The 10,496-nt window shown below is 52.4% G+C and overlaps 1 non-coding gene across 1 annotated transcript; it reads right to left on the bottom strand.

The window, feature by feature from the left end:
- Window positions 1-640: 640 nt before the first annotated feature.
- On the bottom strand, window positions 641-712 carry TRNAH-GUG. Its single transcript has one exon. It is a non-coding gene; the product is annotated as a tRNA-His (tRNA).
- Window positions 713-10,496: the final 9,784 nt, after the last annotated feature.

Raw genomic sequence — 10,496 nt, forward strand, 5'->3', positions numbered from 1 at the left:
TGTATTTTATCTGTTTAATGTAGCTTGATTTTAGTTTCTAATTTTTACTGTTTTATTTTTATACTTTATAATATTTTAATTTTCTTTATTCTATTTTGAATTTTTATTTATTTACCTTTACGTCATCAATTGTTATTTTTAGTTTCGTTTTTTCTATTTTATTTTAATAGTTCGTTTTATATTATTTTAAATTTAATTATGTAGTTATTTTATTATATTTACTTTTATTTTACTTAAATAAAATACTTACGTGTATTATTTTTTTAATACATGTTTTATTTTAAATTAATTTTTAAATTATATTTTTATTTCTATTTTACTCTTACTTTGTTTCTCATTCTCTCCTCTCCTCTCGTCTTATTTTGGTCTATTTTAAAATTTAATTTGGTTATTTTATTTATTATTTCTACTTTTATGTTATGTTTTTCATCTCATGTTATGGTCTTGTTTTCAGTCCCTCCGCTCCTTCTCTCTCCGGCGCCCGCTGACCCCCCGCGCCGGGCCCAGCTCAGCCCCGCCGGCAACCGCCAGAAAAAAAGAAAGAAAAATAAAATATTGGCGCGACGTGACAAAAACCAGAGCTGCGGTTCGGGGAACAGGGCAAAAAGCGGAGCCCGTGTGCCGTGGTACCGCCGGGCGATGCCGTGACTCGGATTCGAACCGAGGTTGCTGCGGCCACAACGCAGAGTACTAACCACTATACGATCACGGCGCGCTACCGGGGCTCTGTGGCGGCGGCTCGGCGCGGCGGCAGTTGGGGCTGCGGGCGCTGACGTGAGGCGGGGCGGGGCCGGCTGTGGGAGAGCCGTGAGTGTCCCAAGACGCGGGGCCGGCTCTGGCTGAGCCGTGCCACACGCGGGGCCGCCTCTGGCTGTCCCGCTCCGGCCCCCCGGCATTCCCAGGGCGCAGCGCCCGATCTCCGTCCCGTGTTCCCCGCTTGCGGCCGGGGCGCTGGTGATGGCGCCGGGCCGGGGCCTCGCCCTGCGCCCGCCCCGCCATCCCGGCCCGAGGCCCCGGCGCTCTCTCGGCCCTCACCCGCTCCCTGGCCGCAGCCCCGAGTCTCGCTCCGTGCCTGACCCCAGCTGCGGCGTTCACCCCCTCGCCTTATCCTGTGCCTTCGGCCCGGCCCCCTGCTCTGACCCCGATCCTGACCCTTCCCCTCATCCCAGCCCTCTGTATCCGGGGGTAACCCCATTCCCCGAGCCGCAACCTCACCTCTCGCTCCCCTGCATATTTCTCAGGGAGTAAAGTTTCTCCCAGCCACAGGATTAATGAACGACTGGACACAGAGGGATGGGAGAAAATAGAGGGACTAAGGATTTTATGGCCCTGAAACAGCAACAGGTATCAATCTGTGCTGGACTATTTGTTTCTCTTGCTTGAGCACATATCAATATCTAATGGCTCTGCTCTCACCACTGCTGCTGCTTTCCCGCTCCCAGTATTAAGGTTCTTTCATTTTCACAGATATGCAAAGAATTCCAAGCACCTGGGATCAAAAAGATTTCTTGACATAAAATATTTTAGAGTGATTGCAGCATGACTCATTTTTTCTGAAGAGCTGGAGCTGGTCATAGAAACATCAGCTCCTTCATGCAGGATGAGCTCATCGCTTGTCATACACATGCACCTCCCATGGAAGGGGGTACAGGGAGTGGCAGGGGACTCCTACAACCCTGCTGGCCATGTCCCTGCACCCCATCCATCCTGGTGTATCTGCTGCAGCTGGAAAATCCTAAATCTAGAACAGTCTTCCTGTGGCTTGGGACAAACTGGAGAAATGCCCTGTGTGCCTTGATTACTCTGTGAAGTAATTGCTCCTGCCACCCTGAGCTCATCTTGCTCATAACCAGCCCAAAAGATCTCAGAGTGGTAGAGGAAGAGAGAATGGTTTTTGTGTCCTCCCTTTGCCTCTGCTCACCTCATCCTGTCCTCGCCAGTTTGCTGGTGTGCACCAGTGGTCCCTCAGCAGTGGTGGGATCCTTTGCAGTGGGACATGCTCTCCTGTGGGGAGATAGGATATGAAAAAATAAAGGTAGTGCAGAGAGTAAACTCACCCCTACGGAGCTGCAGCTGGGCCAATTACCAAACATTAGGAACAGGCCTGAGTTTAACAGGCCACAGCTGTGACCAGTGAGAAGAAGAGTGCTATAAAAGAGTGGGTTGGCTGGTTGAGAGGGGAATTGGAGTCAGCTGGCTACTTGGTGAGGGAGAGAGAGAGAGAGAGAGTGTGTCAGTACTCTGAGGAGCTGCTCCACGAGAAAACACTAAGAAGGTATGCAACTTCTGTGTTAAGGAGACAACAATATGGAACTTTTGCAATAACATGACAACACTCTCCCATTTCAAACTGGCTGACCAGGAGATGCTGAAGAGATATCTGAATGGCCTGAGTGTCCACGTGCTACTGTCTTGCTCCAGTCCCACCTTTCTACCTCTCTTGACCACATGCCAAAATCCCAGTCCATGCCTCTAACGGGGCTGCGGGGATACTGCTTTTGTTCATCTGTGTCCAACCCTGTCACCATCTGTGTCCTTATGCTGGAACAAAGTAGGTGCAGCAACACTGGAAGGAGATACGTGTTTCTCCTCCCATGTCCGAGGAGTTTGAGGTCATCATCATCCCCTTGACTGCACCAAGGGCACAAATCCAACCAACAAACACCTGCAGGACAGGTGGAGCAGAGCTGCAGAGGTGGAATCAATGCAGCCTCTGAGTCCCAGCTCATAAGCTTGTACAGGGAAAAAGTCCTTGTGCTGCTCTGTGCCTGGTCTCTTGTGCCTTCCTCCACAGTGGCACAATGCCATGAGCTGGGCTGTCCCTGGTGAAGGGATAAGCCCAGCTCCATGTTAGTTTGGGCAGGACAGGGTGGTGGGACCCACGGGAAATAGTGGGGTGCGCTCAGGCAGGACATGCTGTCCATGGCTAGTGGGGACAAAGAACCTACAGAGGCACACAAGATGACCAGGAAATTCCTCCTTGGGGATTTGCATGGGCAGGCAGAGTGGGACTCCTGAGACTGGTGTCACCATGGCCTTTATCCCAGCTCCTGGGCTGGCAGGATGCAGAGCCCATGTTTGGGCGGGTGGATGCTGGGCACTGCTCACACAGGGCACACAGTGTGGGCTCCTTGGTGGCCTGGAGGAGGCAGCGGGGCCTGTGATTTGGATTCTTGGCAGATGTTTCTAGAATGTGGAAGTTGACAGAAACACAATGACCTCAACTGCTGGAACAGGCATGACTGAGATAACGCTGCAGCCATACAGGAGAGTCAGCCAAACATGGAAGTAAGCAGGGAGGAGCAAAAGGACCCAGAGATAAGGTACCGGGTGTGGATGAGAAGGAGGAGGCAAGAAACTGCTGCCACCCATCGCTGGCATCAGTGATGGCCTGTCCCAGCAACTTTCTGCTGTAGGCTGCCCTCCCCAGCAAAACTGGGATGAGAGCACTCCTAAGGGAACCTTGCCTGGCTGTCAGAGCCCCAACCACCCTTTACCACGTGCCTTTTAGTCCAGATGGTTTGGACCTGCCAGGATGAAGGAAAAGAGATGAGCTTGTGGGAGCACCCCACCTGTCTGCTGGGTAACCTGATCCCTTTAGGATGCTCAGCACCCAGGCAGGATGGCTGCTCCAGGCTCCTCTGCTCTTCCCACCCTGCTCTGCCCCTCCCTGTCTTTTCTCTGAGCCCTCTGATGCCTGTGGGTTGCATTCAGTGGGATTTTAAAGGTGCCTGGGATGTCAAAACACCAGTGCAGCCAGACAGAGAGTGCTGCTGTGCCCAGACATTGCTACTCTGTGGCACAAATATAAATCTTGCAGCTGGCAGAGGGACAAGTGCAATTCATCACTGCACGGCTGTCCCGGCTGCTCTGCCCCTCGAGCAGCCTCTCCAGCTGCTCCCTCATGGGGCAGCCCTTGGTCTCCTTTCCCACTCTCAGGAAGGCAGGTGGGAGGCAGGAGAATCCCCACCACCTCCTCTTTTTCTCACAGATTGCTAAAGCAGCCACGGGAGCAGCGCTGGTGCTGGGGAGGCAGGATGGATGCCAGCACTGAGGAGGTGCTCTGTGTTTTACTGTGATGGAAAAGCAGTGGTGCAGGCCAATGCTGTCCCCTCTGGCTATTCAGAGGCCATTAATCCAACTTGGAAATTGCTCTGCTGTGGAAATCCCACCTTCCTTCCTAAGGAAATCAGAGCAACTCACCCACAGGCACTGCTGGGGCAGAGCTGGAGGCTGAAGCCAGAGCAGGGAAAGGTTCTGGGGCTAGGATAATTTGAAGGTGAAGGTTTGTGTGGGTTTTAAGAGTGAAGGACAAAACACCTAAATTGGGAGACAATTGCAATCAACCTGACCTCATATTATCCCCACCATCCTCTTCTAGGGCTACAAAGACGGTCTGAGGGCTGCAGCCTCTCTGCTCTGGAGCCAGGCTGGGAGAAGTGGGGGGCTTAACCTGGAGAAGGCTCCAATGAGACCTCAGAGCCTCTTCCAGTGCCTAAAGAGGCTCCAAGACAGCTGGAGAGGGACTTTGGACAAGGGCCTGGAGGGACAGGACAAGGGGGAATGGCTTCCCATGCCAGAGGGCAGGGTTAGATAGGATATTGGGAAGGAATTCTTGGCTGTGAGGGTGTTGAGATCCTGGCACAGGTTGCCCAGAGCAGCTGTGGCTGCCCCATCCCTGGAAGTGTTCCAGGCCAGGCTGGACAGGTCTTGGAGCAACCTGGTCTAGTGGAAGTTGTCCCTGCCTTGCCTGGCTCCAACGCTCAGAAATCAAAGAAAATGGTACCCAAAATATATGGAGCAGGGATTTATTAAAGCTGTCCTGTCCAAAACCCAGGGAGCACAGCCCAGAGCAGCCTCTTGAGCTCTTCCCTTGTGTGTCCAGCATCCAGCTGAAGATGGAATGTGAGGAAAGTGTCCCAGGGGAGAACCAGCCACCCTGCAGCCTTAAATAAATGCTGCCACATGTCTGTGTGTGCCCTGCCTGATTCCAGCTGCCAGCCCCAGCTCTCACTCTGCCTTTGTGCACAGCAGGAGCCTCCTCCCACTGCAGGGATTTATGGCCTGCACACAGCCACCTCTTCACCCAGGTTTGTGCTGCTGAGTGGGCAGAAAACAGGCCACCAAGAGCTGCCAGGCAGCCTGCCAGCCCTCACCTCCCCATTTCTTGCACTCATCTCTGAATTCCCCTTCATTTTCTGCCTCAGCCCTTTCAGAGAAATTGGGCTGGTGGCAATTGCAATTGATCCCCTCTCTGTGGGAGCAATGGCCACTGTTTTGCTCTTGTGCACTGAGCCCATCTTCCTGACAGCTGATGACAGCCCTATTAAGAGATATAAGGGGATACCAGGGTGGGTGTTGCCCACAGGCAACATAAAGCTGTCTGGAGAAGGACCCAGCTGTGTGAGCATGGCTGCTGCAGCTGGATTAATCAAACCCACCATTAACCCCTTCCCGGGGCACTGGGGTCCCCTGCCAGCCCCACAGCACAGGCCCCCACCAGCACATGGCTCTGATTGAGCTGCAAATGCTCCAGCTCCTTAGTTTGCTCAGCCTCAGATCGATGAGGGCAGGCAGCTCCAATCAATTCCACTTTACCACTTGCTATTGAGTTCAGATCCGTGCTCTCGCAGCTGGTCCTGTTTCCTTCATTCATTCAGAAGAGGGATTCAGGCATTTTATCCCGCTGGATGCTGTTTTGTCCTTGCAGGATCAAACGCTTTCACAGGAGCAAATAAAACCCAAAAATGGAGGGCCAGCAATGAAGGGACTGAATTTGTGCTATGGTTGAAGCCCCAAGAGCATCCACCTGGCTGTCAGAGTGTGGAGTGGGTGGCTGGATGAGGCCATGCAATTTGCATGATATAATAGAGCTGTTGCCACCAAGCCAGCATCTGTCATGAGGTTTTCCTGTCATTATCCTGGTTTTGTTACAGGAAACCTCCTGTGTCTTGGTTCCCCTGTCCCCACGAGACCTGAGAGGGGAGAATTCAGCTCTCTGGGACTTGAGCCCACACAAAATGATTTTGTAAAAAAAAAAAAAAAAAAAAACAAAACAAAAAATCAAAGAGTTTACATAATGGCTGTTTGGAAATTTCCCTCAAACCTTGCACCTGTCAGTGAAAGAAGTGTTTCCCCCACCCTGGGTGTCAGTCCTGCAGTCATTTTTCTCTCCTCTCTTGTCACCCAGCGCTCTCACTGGCCTGTCTCCAGAATGCTGCACCTGAACCTGTGGAAATGAAGTTCCCCAGTGCACTCCACACCTCCTCAAAGTGTTAATGAGATGATGGACCACATACAGAGCAGCTGTGACACTCGGGCTCCTGATGTGCAGAGGGCTGTCACTGCAGAGAGCAGAGGCAGGGACCAGGCTCTCCATGGCTGAGGTGATGACCAATGGATCTGGCTCCAAGCTGGCAGATGTCTTTCAGCAAGTTGTCATCTCTTCTTTTGGTCAATTAGCATTGCCTCAATTATTCTATCAACTGCATAATGATTTTTTTTTCTTTTTTTTTTTTTTTTTTTTTTTTTTTTACAGAAAGGCTGGAGAGCTGCAAAAAGTGCCTGCAGAAATTTGCTCCATTTGGTAAAGACACATGCTTTGCGCATATCCTGCCCAGGCTTTGATGGTTCCCTGGTGCAAATGTGTATCAACACTTCCCCTGGACACAATCCCTGCCCCTAAAATCTCACAAGTCTCCTTTGTACTAGTCCTTGTATTTAATATGTATTTATGGATTTTTTTCTGTGGATTTGTGTGGTCTTGTTCCTAAACCACACAGCATCTGCAGCAGCCCCTGGCAGGGAGGGCTACTGTGTGCTGAGTCTCCTCCTTGTGTTATCACTGTTATTTCAGCCTCTCCCACCTCCCCCAGCTGTGCAGATCTCTGCTCTGTGATCCCAGCTGTCTCTTCTCTGTGCCAAAGAGCCCTGGTCCTTCAGGAACCCCATGTGCAGAGCCCTTGGATCCTCCTGTTGCCCTTCTGTGCACATTTTCCAGCTCTGCTGTATCCTTGGAATAGGGGGACCAGAAATGCATGTAGACTGGGATTGGCTAGGGAATAGCGATATCTCTGATTTCATCTCTCCTTTTTCCTGACCCTTCCTATCAGCTTGACAGAGAGTCTTTGAGGTTTTAACTTCTGCTGAGGGGACAGTTTCACAGACTGTCAGAGCTCCCAATCTCAGAACCCATCACTTTGGACAAGAGCCTGGGCTTGGTTTCCCCATTTGTGTCCCTTCCCTAACACTGGCTTTTGTCTCATTTTATTGCCAACTTCCTAAACCTCTCAAAGTCCTCCTGCAATGCTTAGCATCCATCCACAATTTCCAGAATAATTCAATATTATTGCAGATTTTGCCGTTGACCTCATCTTGTCAAAAGATCTGCGTGTGGAAATGCAGGGACTTCTGCTGGATCACCTCAGGGGCCTGCTGGCTTTTTCCAAGAAAGCACCAGCTATGAAAAAGAGAAATTCACTGCAAGAGAGCTGTATCGACTCTTCCCCAATATGTCATATTTATCCATCTGTTCCCTAACGATGCCAGTTTCCTCCTCCGTATGCCAATTTTTGTTCATTTGCAGAGAACAGATGTGTCATTTATCAGCCTGGGACTCCCTGGCTGCCTCCCAGGAAGCAATTCTGGTGTCACAGTTGCCACCTTCCAGTCCTCACGTCCCCTGCTGTACCCAGACCCTGGAGTTGGTTCGGCTGTCACCCAGCAGATGTGACATCCTCTTGGACCCTGCTGTGCTGCACAATGGGGTGGATGTGGCTTGCTCCCGGAGAGGAAAGGAGCAGGCACACAGGCACTCCAAAACTCCTGCAAATGCTTTTGTTTGAAGCTGTGGAAGAAGCACCTGGAGATTCAAGGAGCTGCAGGCTTCCCTGCAAGCCAGGGTCGATGCTGGCATCCGGGGAAGGAGTCGGCCCAGCACCTGACTCAAGTGACACGTGGGGAAGTGTCAGGTTCAGCCCCACATAGCCGGGGGTGAGTCAGCCGGGAGTGTGCAGGGGCACAGACCTTCTGCTCTGAGTCACCGGAAGCTGCTGCCGGGGGACGCTGGGCTGTGTCCGCACCACCCAAGGCTAAACCGGAGGGGAAGCTTTGCCGTGAAGATGTGGCACGATCCCTCCTCAGCCCAGAGAAGGTGCTGTGTGCTGTTCTTAGCCCAGCTGCCAAACAGGGCTCCTGTTCCCAGCTGGGGGTGAGCACCACGAGCACTTCAGGCAGCCGAAGCAGCTCCTCAGGCCCCGGAGGATGGATGAGGGCTGAGGATGCACACAGCTCTCTGCTGGGCTGGCAGCAGCCCGGAAGACATTACCTGGATTTTTCTTCCTGGTGCGTGCTCTGACCTGTCTGAATTCACCCAGCCAAACAGCTCCTTTGGTAAGAGGAAGGGCAATGCTGTGAGCACCAGCCTGGAGATCTCAGCAAAGAGCTCCTGGACCCTTCAGAGGTGGAGAAGAGGGTGGGAGCAGAGATTTCAGTGCAGAGGACCAGCCCTGCATCCTTGCACACACCTGCAGAAAGCCCTTCTGCCTCCCCTGTTCCCATGGTCCCTCAGAGTGAACCACAAATCACTTCTGCACAGCCATGGGTTGTTATGTTCCTATCTGAGGACTGTGTGCAAATGGCTCCATAGCCATCCTTCCCTCCTTCCCTCCTTCCTGGGGGCTCCAAGGGCTGTGGGCACTGCCAGCAGCAGGCAGCCCCCAGGGCTGCACATCCTACCTGGGGATGCATGAGCGAGAAGCTAAAATGTGGAGTCTGGCACGCGAGTGGTGCAGCCTGTGCTCCCTCATCCTCTCCCGTCTGCCAGTCCCACCCTGTGTCCCCTGCCAGCCCCTACACCCACAACCCCCCATGGCAGCCATCTGTCACAGTGAGCCGTGGTGACTCGCAGGCACAGTGGCATCACAGCCACTGCTGTGGTGTGGGGTCAGTCTCTACAGTGCAGCCATCAAACCTGCAGTCCCAACAGGAGTAAGGTGTGGAGAGTGTAAACAAGTTGGGATTGGAGCAGCACCAGCTGGAGCATGAGCAGCAGACAGATTCTGGCTTTGGCGGTGGGAATGTAGAAATCTGCCACTGCTCCTCCAAACCTGAAGTGAACCACTGTGAACAGAGCAATGTCACCAGGCTCTCGTTATGACTGCAGAACAGAATATGAGCAGCCTGTACCAAGCCATGCAGGTGGTGAGGTCATTTGGTCTCCTTCTGGAGGCCCCTTAAAGCTCCCCAAGCACAAAGCAGTGTCCCAGGAGGCTCTCACCTCCGCTGTGCTCTCTTCACCTGCTGCCTGGGTGGTTGGGCCAAGGGGAAGCCAATACCCAGGGGAAGCTCTAATCTGAGGACTCAGGTGAGTCCAGAGACTTTGATACCCCTCCAAGCTCTGCTGAAGCCTGAGGTGAGAAGGTGATGCCTCAGGGGCACGGATCAGAGAACAGGGCTACACTGGGCCAGTGTGGAAGAGAAACAGGCCCAACAAATGGTGAGGAGGTGCTGGGGTCCCACATGGGCATGGACCACAGACCTTTGTCAAATCCCAGCATGGCCCCGGCACAGCTGCCTCTCCAAGGAGAGAGCGATGTGGGAGATGTGCCAGGACTGGATGAGAAGGAAGAACCTTTGCAATTCATCTGACATGGTAGTGTTTAAAAAAACACAAACACCACCACAAAGCTAGATCCCTCCTCGGTGCCCTCTCTGGAGACACTGAGCGTGTGTTTTCCAGGCCTGAGTATTTAACAAGAGCCATCTCCTACAGCTGCTGCTGAACATCCTCCTTGGTTACTAATAGAGGGTGGAAGTGCTTTCAATCTCAAGTGCCATTAGCCCTGCTTCCTTCCAAATGCTGGACAGGCAAATTTATTGAGAATCTCTGTCTTTTCTGCATTTTAATAAGTCTCTTCATCTCCATCTGAGAGCCCGGGAGCGAGGTCTGCTGCTAGACTGCAAACACAGCCTGGTGATCACTTTGTTCTTCACAGATGCTTTTTCTCCTGATGCCTTTTGCATCTTGCAATCCCCATGCTTTGAAATTTCCAGTGCTGTTTTCTGGGTTTCATGGCTGTCTTCTCCCTTTGGAGGAAGCTCCCTTGATGTCCAGCTGGACCTGGCAAATTTGGATGGGTTTCTCAAGCAGGAGTGTGCCCAAGGAAGCAGAAAATCTGGGACTCAGCGGGCTCCCTGGGCACATGCTGGGCATGTACTGTGTCAGGCTGGCACAGGAAGCTCAGTTCCTTGGCAGCCACATCCTCACTCTCCCTCCTGCACAGGGCTGGTAGGAAGGAGGTCACCATGAGAAACTTCTCTCCCCAGCTAGGCACCCTGACAGCAAGATCCCAGCATCTGTCCCCACACTGTGCAGGACCACGGCTCATGGTGTGAGGACATGCAGGGACACACTGTGGCATCTGTCCCTGCTCACTGGATGCCTCTGCAAGCTTCACAGCTTGCAGTGGGACCTCTGTGGGGGTCTTGCTCTTGGA

This window comes from Onychostruthus taczanowskii, unplaced genomic scaffold, assembly GCF_017590055.1.
Source record: "Onychostruthus taczanowskii isolate IOZ18803 unplaced genomic scaffold, ASM1759005v1 scaffold6, whole genome shotgun sequence".
NCBI classification, from domain to species: domain Eukaryota; kingdom Metazoa; phylum Chordata; class Aves; order Passeriformes; family Passeridae; genus Onychostruthus; species Onychostruthus taczanowskii.